The sequence below is a fragment of the Bubalus bubalis genome, chromosome 8 (genome assembly GCF_019923935.1).
Source record: "Bubalus bubalis isolate 160015118507 breed Murrah chromosome 8, NDDB_SH_1, whole genome shotgun sequence".
Classification (NCBI taxonomy): Eukaryota; Metazoa; Chordata; class Mammalia; order Artiodactyla; family Bovidae; genus Bubalus; species Bubalus bubalis.
This window is the reverse complement of record NC_059164.1, coordinates 56,294,036-56,305,130: the sequence shown is the minus strand read 5'-3', so window position 1 is coordinate 56,305,130 and position 11,095 is coordinate 56,294,036. Positions and strand designations below refer to the sequence as shown.

Sequence of the window (11,095 nt, the reverse complement as noted above, 5' to 3'; positions counted from 1 at the left end):
TCTTATCCACTGTGCCACTAAGGAAGCCCTGACCATCTATACCTGCGGTTATTTCTGGGCTCTCTATCCTAGTCCATTGGTCTGTGTGTCGGTTTTGATGCCAGTACTATGCTGTTTTGATCACTGTGTGTGTGTGTTAGTCACTCAGTTGTGTCTGACTCTTTGCAACTCCGTGGACTGTTACCCACCAGGTTCCTCCGTCCATAGGATTCTCCAGGCAAGAGTACTGGAGAACTGTGTAGCTATTCCCTTCTCCAAGGGGTCCTCCCGACCCCGGGACGGAACCCAGGTCTCCCACATTACACGCAAACGCTTTACCATCTGAGCCACCATCACGGTAGCTTTGTAAAGTAGAAACCAATGTGTGATACCTTTAGCTTTGTTCCTCATTCTCAGTATTCCTCCAGCTATTTTGATTCTTTTGTGATTCCATACAAGTTTTAGAATTGTTTTGTTTATTTCTGTGAAAAATACCGATGGAATTTTGATAGCAATTGCATTGAATCTGTAGCTGGCTTTGAGTATATGGACATTTTAGCACTATTAATTATTCCACTCCACCAGCACAGAACATCTTTTCATTTACTTTTGTCTTCTTCAATTTCTTTCATCATTTATAATTTTCATAGCACAGATATTTTACCTCTTTGGTTAAATTTATTCATAGGTATTGTTTTGGATGCTACTGTAAATGGAATTGTTTTCTTCTCTTTCTGTTCGGTGGTGGTATATAGAATTGCAAGTGATGTTAAATTGATGTGGTGTTCAGCAATTTTATTAAATTGATTAGTTCTGACAGGTTTTTTTTCGCATTGTCTTTTGAGTTTTCTGATTAAATCTCATGTAATCTGCAAATAGAGACAATTTTACTTTTTCTTTTCCCATTTGAGTGCCTTTTATTTCCTTATCTTGCCTAATTGCTCTGGCTGAGACTCCCAGTGCTATACTGAATAAAAGTGATGAGAGTGGTTACCTTGACCTTGTTACTTGTCTTGAAAGTTTTCAGCATTTTATCATTAAGTATAATGTTAGCCATGGATTGATATACGGTCTTTACTATGTTGTATTAAGTTCCTCTATACCCAGTTTATTGAGAGTTTTTATCATCAGTGAATGTTAAATTTTGTCAAATGCTTTTTCTGCATCTATTGAGAGGATTATATGACTTTTATCCTTTGTTATGTTGATATGATATATCACATTTATTGATTTTCAGATGCTGAGTCATCCTTGCATTCTCCGGAATAAATCATGGTGTATGGTTCTTTTAATGTATTGTTGAATTCAGCTCACCAGTATTTGTTGAGGATTTTTGCATGGTCAAATGTGACCAGAGCTTCCACTTGAAAACAAAGTTAGGAATAGGTGTGCATGATACATCTAGGGTAGGTATATTTAAATTTCAAGTATTAATTATTTTTTAAAAATTAGGCCTGACACTTTTTACATTTGTCCTAGGGTCAAGTTAGCAATGATATTTGTTTTAAAATCATGCGCCACAGTAAAAAAAAAAAAAAAAAGTGATGGTAAGATACTATTTAGCTTTCCCTTTCACAATTTTTGCTATATATGTGAAAGTAGCTCTTTAAAACAACTCAGAGTTTAAACATAATTTATAAAGCTCTAAATCACTACTATAAACTGGATAACATTATTGCTTGTCATGAGTAAAATATAAATGCAAATAAAGACTGTTGTTAAATTCCAGCTGGTTACCATTACTTCCCAATTTTTTTTTTTGGTTGTTGGAGATATTATCAGTACCAGAAAGATTTTAAAGATTTAATAACACCAAACTGAGACTTGGTGAAAATTAAAAGAATTTTGAATATTAAGAAAACTGAAAAAGAATAGAAAAAACATTTCCTTATAATAGTTCAACATATACATAATGCAGTTGCTGTGGTACCACCTAAAACCACCAGAAGTATCAAACAGCTGTGAAGCAACTAATATTGCATATCTTCCTCCACTAAGATTCATGTAGAAAATCTGACTTATGAGAAGATTTAGCTATGGAATAGGAGTAAAAAAATTCTTTATTTCACTAAAAGCTAACCTAGATAACATCTTTGGGATCATCCCAGTTGATCTGTTTTGCAGTATTTCTGCAAACATTTGTATTGTGTATCTCTTGATCCGTTGACCTAGATCTTACCACAGCATCTGCCTTCTACTCTTAGAAGCTAAGTTCATCCTTTGCAAAACTTCTTTGGCTCAATAAGATATCTAAGTACCCAAGCCTGGAGCATCATCCTGGGGGTGGCGAGCAAAACCTGAGGTGTGCACTAGGTGATGCTCCCAGGATTACACATCAGCAGGAACACACCTTGACCTCAAAGGTGAGAAGAGATCCAAACCCAGGCAGTCCTTCCCTACCACTGGCCAATGTGTCAAGCCAACAACCAGGTACTTGCAACATGAGAAAGATGGAAATCACAAGGCATCATGACAAGTGCAAAAACTTTCAAAGCTTTGAACAGCAGACTTTTGTAAGAATTGATCACATTATCATTACCCTGCAGGGAAAGCTTGGCAGATTCACCTCATTCCTGATGAGCCCTGCAGTTGCTCCCCAAGGTACATTAACCAGTGCTGCAGGTAGCAATCACTTGAGGACTTTTAAATGCCCACAGCCAGCCTCATTCCTAAGTACTGTGTTTTAATTGGTGTGTAGTAGTTACAGATGTATTTACAAAGAGCTCCCTAAATGGTTGTGAGGTGCAGTCAGGGTTGAGAGCCAAGAAGACCTCCTCCTCAGCAGACAGTGTCCACCCGTGGAACTTGAGCAGCAGTCAAGGACCCTGGACTGGATGAGGGATGGGAGGGTGAAGCAGGCACCTCCAGGGTTAGATGCCAAGAGTGTGCTGGTGGTTGCAGCAGGCCAGCTGTGCTGTCTACCGGGAAATAGGCAGCCTAGATTTCTGGGCCAGAGATTATCACTGTAATAACTGGTAAAATAACATTAGAAAGAAAATGGCTTTTAAAAATTCCCATGAAAAGTTTACCTTAGGTTAATAAATTAAAGATCTATTTGTTTAACTTGAAGCATCTTGATCTCTGCAGTTCACATCTCATGACTGGAAAGAGTCATCGGTTTACCTAGTTAGTACCATCTTTTCTTCATTTTTTCAATGTGCCTAGTTTTTTTTGTGATTTTGTTTATTTTCTTTCTTTGTTTTTTAATATTTTATCTGAAGTATAGTTGATTTACAATATGTGTTAGTATTAGGTGTACAGCAAAGAGATTCAGATATATATATCCTTTTTCTGACTTTTTTCTACATATAGGTTATTACCTACAGGTAGATTCTTGTTTAATTGCCTGTTGCTTTAAGCTAAGGTTATATGTGGACTTTTGAAGGTGGGATGAGATCCATGTTATCTAGAAGCAGACACTTCTCCGGCTATACTCTGTGTAATTTCTCATTTTCAAATGGCTGGTTACATAAAGTGGTGCTACTCAAACAGTATTTATGAATGAAACAGGGTAGGTAGAACATTGAATTTCAGCTGATTTCAAACATTTATTTAATAAAAAAGTATCATTTATTCAGATTCATAGGTTAAAAATAAGTAAAATGACTTGATAGAGTCACCCCCATCTTCCTTTGTTAGTGCCAGCAGAGGCATCATAGTGTCATTTGAAATTCTGGCAGGATCTGCACATCCTCTCCTCCCACAGGTTAGAGCTCCATGTGCTGATTCTGAGTGACAGGAACAAATGTCATTCCAATCACCCTCTCTGCAGGAGGAGGACTCCTGGGTGTGATGCTGGTCTTCTCCCTTGCTGGGGTATTGCAAAGCTTAATTAATGTTTGCAAAACACTTGGAGGACCTTCTATAGAAATCACTATGTAACTGCAAAAAATTACTGTGAGGGAAAATGCTAGTAAAATTTACTGGGAGAGGAAGGGAGTTTAACTGGTAAATCTTATGCTTTGCTTTGAAAATTATGTCAGACAGAAGCAAATCGATTTTATAAGCACCCAGGAATAAAGGGAGTTATCAAGAATAGTGGTCTATAAATTCAAGGTATTAAGTGTCATGGCTCAGTTTAATTTTGTTTAAATTCATAATATTAGTACAAACCTAACCACCTCCATTAAAACCATTTGTTACAGAGATTAAGATCTGCTGTTTATTTGTTCTGTCTTCTAAAAGAGCCCTTGTGCATGAAGATCTTTAGTTTTCTGTGAAGCTGAACCAGGAAACACACCCCAACCACCAAGATCATAATTGGATTTACTTTGAGGTCTTCCCTTCTCCACATATCTTTTGAATGCCTGTCAGTGCTGCCTATTTGTGTTTGATTACTTCTTGGGAAACTTCAGCAACATCATAAGCATTTTATTAGTTTTTTTGGAAACAGAACATCTGAGCTGAACTTGTTTATCTAGTAACACAATTTCATAACCATATAACTCGTAGTGGTTTCTCTACCTCCTGCCCCACCTCCCCCCCCAACCCCGTCCAGTCTGTCTTATGGTATGAGGTTAAGTACGAGGTTAATCTTATCTATTGATTCTCATTTCAGGGCTTTATGGATTAAATAGAATAATTATTTGAGCTAATTCATAGAAGCCAAGGTTTGCAAACCCTTGTTACTGTGTGGCTCAGGGCTTGAATGGCCAGATGCTGAGCAGCCAAATTCAGAACTGTGCTTTCTCGTGGGTCCAAAGCCAAGTCAGCTTACACCCCAACCTGCAGGAGCTACAGTCTAGGTCCCAAGGGCTATCCCTTGTCCAGGCTGTGAGACAACACCCCAACTGTTAGGACAGCAGATGGGCTGCTGCAGCAATGCAGGATTTACCAACATCTTTCTTTACCCAGGAAGAGCTGCTGATCCAAGACATTGCTAGAATGGATTGGAAGCTGTGACCAGGAATGAAATGGAGGGGACTGAAAAGATTAAGGTTCTCCAAGAGAACAGGCAAAAATATGGTAATGATTTAGTTAGGTCTCAGGTATGAACAAGTCTCAAGGTAAGAGGTAGGAACTGGACCCCTGGTCGTCAAACTAAGGCATGATGCTTGGACTGGGATCCAGAGAACACAGGGATGACGTCAAAGATGAAAGTGTTGCCAAACTGAACTTCATTCTGCTTGCCTGCCTCATTGTGAAGCTGATTTATGGACACCAGGTTATAGTGGAGGAAACTACAGTGTTTGCTGCAGGTACCAAGCAAGGAGAATAGCAGCTCATATTCAAAAGACCCAAGCTCTTTGGCCTTCAAGGAAGGCTTTTTAAAGGTAACCTTAGGGCTGAGGGGTACATGGTTGGTGGTGAAGCAACAGAGTGGTATTCCAGGAATCTTGATAATCAACCTTCTGGTTCCAACCAGTCTGGGGTTTATGTTTGTGGTCAGCATGTAGCCACCATCCTCCACCTGGGCCACTGTCTTAGTTTCTCAGAACAACTCAAAGATATGAGTCAGATTGTTGGGTATGTTCTTTGAGGAAAGCTAGGATTGTCTTCTTGCTGATCTAGTATAATTACTTCTCTTGAGAAAAAGGTTAATCATAAACTCTGTAGGGAGTTCAGTTTTAGAGGGAACTCAGGCTTCCCCTGTGGCTTAGCTGGTAAAGAATCCATCTGCAATGTGGGAGACCTGGGTTCAATCCCTGGGTTGGGAAGATCCCCTGGAGAAGGGAAATGTCACCCACTCCAGTATTCTGGCCTGGAGAATTCCATGGACTGTATAATTCATGGGGTTGCAAAGAGTCAGACACAACTGAGTGACTTTCACTTTCTTTTCAGTTTCAAAAGCAAGGAACAGGGTACAGAGGCAAGTTTTTCTCAGAGGGCAAGTGGCGACAGCTGACTTGTGTATACCATTGTTCTACAGCACTCATCTGATCAGGTCTCACTTCTGCTTACGAACCTTGAGTACCTCTGTTCCCGGTGAATTTGGGTTCTTGATGTCTCATCACAGCAACAGTTCAGTGAGAGAGAAAGTTATAGGTAAGAAGTGGATTTATTTAAAGAGAAACACACACCACAAGCATACTGTGGGCCATCTTACAAGGTGAGAGAGAGGCCCAAAATATGGTATGGTTAATTTTTATGGGCTAAGTAATTTTACAGGCTAATTAGTGGGTGAATTATTCCAATTATTTTGGGGAAGGGGTGGAGATTTCCAGGAATTGGGCCACCATCCATTTTATGGTCTTTGGTTGGCCTTGGAACTGTCATGGTGCTTGTGGGTGTGTCATTTAGCATACTAATGTATTACAGTTAGTGTATAATGAGTTTCAAGGTCCACCGGAGGTCAAATCTTCCACTATCTTGAATCTAATTGGTTCCAAGCAGTTTTTGTTATGTCCTTTGGATATGTCATTCTTTTAAAGGTTGAATCCTGCACCCTTCCCTCTTGATTATCCTCTTTATCTAATCCTTTTAAGGATTAGATAGGATCTATCTTTATCCTTTTATCTAATAATTATCCCTATTATCTTGATTATCTTCACCTTGATTATCCTCTGTGGTACAACCAGGACTTCAAATCTGACAATCCTGACTTTATCATGGCTTCCCAGGTGGTGCAATGGTAAAAAAAAAAAGTCTGCCTGCCAATGCAGGAGATGTGATTCAATCCCTAGGTCAGGAAGATTCTCTGGAGAAGGAAATGGCAACCAATTCCAGTGGGCTTCCCTCATAGCTCAGTTGATAAAGAATCCACCTGCAATGCAGGAGATCCTGGTTTGATTCCTGGGTCAGGAAGATCCCCTGGAGAAGGTAAGGCTACCCACTCCAGTATTCTGGCCTGGAGAATTCCATGGGCTGTATAGTCCATGGGGTCGCAAAGAGTCAGGCACGCCTGAGCAACTTTCACTTTCACCAGTTGTCTTGCCTGGACAATTCCATAGACAGAAGAGCCTGATGGGCTACAGTCCATGGGGTCACAAAGGGTTGGACATGACTGAGTGCATACATGCACACACACACACACACCACATATGCTACAAGACGCAGCAGTGGTAGAGAAACCAGCCTTCTATTCTTGTGATCCCTCTGTGCTCTGAGAAAAGACTCACTGAGGGACCAGCCTGACCTTGCCTGTTCCCAGATAAGACCCACCATTCCTCAGTGACTTGCCTGTTTTATAAAACCTTCAGTTTTCTTCCTTTCTGAGACTGTCCTCATTAATGAATGTTCTCTCTATTGCAGTTGCCTGAATAAATCATTTCCTTAACTGCTGGATGCATTTTCTTTCACAAGTCCAAACTCCTTAGAAGTTCCCAGAAGGCCCTTCATAGTCCAAGTCCAGACTCCCCTTTTGCTACTTTTCCAACAAGCCTAATCTCCAGCTCCATAGTCTACTTGCATCTGACTATTAGCACCATGTTCTCCTGGGTCTCTCTGCATAAGCTACACCATCTGTGCAGAACTCCTTGCCCACCTCATCTTCCAGCTAGTCCCATAGCATTGCTTAGGACTGAAATGAGCTCTTCCCTTCTTTTGGAAATCTTCCTCGACCCCCTCCACAACTCAGTATTTTGTTTACCTACATCAGAGTACTTACCACACTATTTTGGGCATACTGGGTTACAAGTCCTCCATTTACTTACCTTAAAATGGATAAAACACTATTAGACTCAGATATGTAGTGGCTGATGAGAAACAACTCTGTAAATGTTTGCTGGAAAAAAATCTGCCTGATTAATGATCACAGGTTTAAAGTGGAATGGCTATGACAGTAACCACCTCTGTGCTGTTTATGTGAGAATGAGCATTTCTGCTGCTCTGATTTGATTGACTTCTCACCCAGATGAGAAACCCTAATTAAATGTCAAAAGGGACTAACTTGCAAAGCATGAATTGTCTTTTAATTAAAGGGAGGAAACAATTGAATTAAATGACCTGATAATTATTTAAAGTGACCATGCTGAATCTTGAGACTCATCCTCAACCCTGGATTAGAGCTGGGGGGCAGGCATATAATGTCAAAAGCAGGGTCGCATGAAGGAAACCTTGGACTACCTGAATGAGAAGGTCCTTCCCTACATTCTTGTCTCTTTTACCTTCTTTCTCCTTCATATTTTAGTTTACTCCTTGCCAAATTATAGTCATTACCACAGAGGATGTACTGTAAAAATTTCTTCCATTCTTATGTCCCATTAATATTTTTTGTGGCTCGTGTCTTTTCTTAATGCACACAAAAGGCAAATTTGAGGTGACTACCTTAAACTAACCAATATTACTTGTCGTGAGCCAAAAGTCACCCCCAAAATATATAACATATCCTAGGTTTCTAGCCTGCCAAGAAATCTGCTCCACCCTGATAGAGCAGAAAAATTCAAATAGGGCCCCTCCCTAGGGTCCTGACTGCCTCTAGAGATTTCTCCCCTTGATTATCTTCTTTGGATGTGGTGAAAGGTTGTGTTTTGAAATTATCATTCAGGTCCTATCTAAAGCCAGGTAGCTAACAAGTCTGGGGAAGCAGTAAAGAATCTGCCTACCTGTGCAGGAGACTCGGGTTTGATCTCTGGGTTGGGAAGATCTCCTAGAGAAGGAAATGTCAACCCACTCCAATATTCTTGCCTGGGAAATCCTATGGAGAGGAACCTGTTGGCCCACAGTCCAAGGAGTCCCAAAAGTCAGAAATGACTTAGCAACTAAAACAACTAACAAGTCTCCATTTTAAGGCAAGGCAAGAAAAATTTAAACATAAAATTTTTCTGTTTTGACCTCTGCCCTCACCCCCAGTATGCATTGGGCATCTGCATTATGTGCTAACCAGACAGACCTTCTCAGTAGTAGAAATATCTGCTTAACCATGAACATCAGTTTTTTCTCCTTCTGGGGCCAATTCCTTAGGAGATAACATTCCTTTTTTAATTATGTAAGGGGTTAATGATGACCCACCACTCGCACTGCATGTGCAGACATCTTTGAACTCTATGTGCAATGCTAATATATCATTCCCCTTCAGTTCAGTTGCTCCATCATGTCTGACTCTTTGTGACCCCTTGAACTGCAGCACACCAGGCCTTCCTGTCCATCACTGACTCCCGGAGTCCACCCAAACCTATGTCCATTGTGTTGGTAATGCCATCCAACAGTCTCATCCTCTTTCGTCCTCTTCTCCTGCCCTCAATCTTTCCCAGCATCAAGATCTTTTCAAATGAGTCAGCTCTTTGCATCAGGTGGCCAAAGTATTGGAGTTTCAGCCTCAGCATCACTCCCTCCAATGAACACCTAGGACTGATCTCCTTTAGGAGGGACTGGTTGGATCTCCTTGTAGTTCAAGGGACTCTCTCTCTTTTTTTTTTTTTTTAATTTAATTTTATTTTTTAACTTTACAATATTGTATTGGTTTTGTCATATATCAAAATGAATCTGCCACAGGTATACATGTGTTCCCCACCCTGAACCCTCCTCCCTCCCCATACCATCCCTCTGGGTCGTCCCAGTGCACCAGCCCCAAGCATCCAGTATCGTGCATCGAACCTGGACTGGCGACTCATTTCATATATGATATATATATTTCAATGCCATTCTCCCAAATCATCCCACCCTCTCCTTCTCCCACAGAGTCCAAAAGACTGTTCTATACATCAGTGTCTCTTTTGCTGTCTCATATACACGGTTCAGAGAAGGCAATGGCACCCCACTCCAGTACTTTTGCCTAGAAAATCCCATGGACGGAGGAACCTGGTAGGCTGCAGTCCATGGGGTCGCTAGAGTCGGACACGACTGAGCGACTTCACTTTCACTTTTCACTTTCATGCATTGGAGAAGGAAATGGCAACCCACTCCAGTGTTCTTGCCTAGAGAATCCCAGGGATGGGAGGCCTGGTGGGCTGCCGTCTGTGGGGTCACACAGAGTCGGACATGACTGAAGTGACACAGCAGCAGCAGCAGCAGCATACACGGTTATTGTTACCATCTTTCTAAATTCCATATGCATGCGTTAGTATACTGTATTGGTGTTTTTCTTCCTGGCTTACTTCACTCTGTATAATAGGCTCCAGTTTCATCCACCTCATTAGAACTGATTCAAATGTATTCTTTGTAATGGCTGAGTAATACTCCATTGTATATATGTACCACTGCTTTCTTATCCATTCATCTGCTGATGGACATCTAGGTTGCTTCCATGTCCTGGCTATTATAAACAGTGCTGCGATGAACATAGGGGTACATGTGTCTCTTTCTATTCTGGTTTCCTCAGTGTGTATGCCCAGGAGTGGGATTGCTGGATCATAAGGCAGTTCTATTTCCAGTTTTTTAAGGAATCTCCACACTGTTCTCCATAGTGGCTGTACTAGTTTGCATTCCCACCAACAGTGTAAGAGGGTTCCCTTTTCTCTGCACCCTCTCCAGCATTAAGTACTTGTAGACTTTTGGATCGCAGCCATTCTGACTGGCACGAAATGGTACCTCATAGTGGTTTTGATTTGCATTTCTCTGATAATGAGTGATGTTGAGCATCTTTTCATGTGTTTGTTAGCCATCTGTATGTCTTCTTTGGAGAAATGTCTATTTAGTTCTTTGGCCCATTTTTTGATTGGGTCATTTATTTTTCTGGAGTTGAGCTATAGGAGTTGCTTGTATATTTTTGAGATTAGTTGTTTGTCAGTTGCTTCATTTGCTATTATTTTCTCCCATTCTGAAGGCTGCCTTTTCACCTTGCTTATAGTTTCCTTTGTTGTGCAGAAGCTTTTAAGATTAATTAGGTCCCATTTGTTTATTTTTGCTTTTATTTCCAATATTCTGGGAGGTGGGTCATAGAGGATCCTGCTGTGATGTATGTCAGAGAGTGTTTTGCGTATGTTCTCCTCTAGGAGTTTTATAATTTCTGGTCTTATGTTTAGATCTTTAATCCATTTTGAGTTTATTTTTATGTATGGTGTTAGAAAGTGTTCTAGTTTCATTCTTTAACAAGTGGTTGACCAGATTTCCCAGCACCACTTGTTAAAGAGATTGTCTTTAATCCATTGTATATTCTTGCCTCCTTTGTCAAAGATAAGGAGTCCATATGTGTGTGGATTTATCTCTGGGCTTTCTATTTTGTTCCATTGATCTATATTTCTGTCTTTGTGCCAGTACCATACTGTCTTGATGACTGTGGCTTTGTAGTAGAGCATGA

General features: G+C 40.5%; 1 long non-coding RNA gene across 1 annotated transcript; it reads left to right on the top strand.

Annotated features, from left to right (window-relative positions):
- Nucleotides 1-6,677: 6,677 nt before the first annotated feature.
- Nucleotides 6,678-7,814, top strand: LOC123334723. Its single transcript, XR_006552787.2, has 2 exons — nt 6,678-6,738; nt 7,171-7,814. It is a non-coding gene; the product is annotated as an uncharacterized LOC123334723 (long non-coding RNA).
- The last annotated feature ends 3,281 nt before the right edge of the window (nt 7,815-11,095 follow it).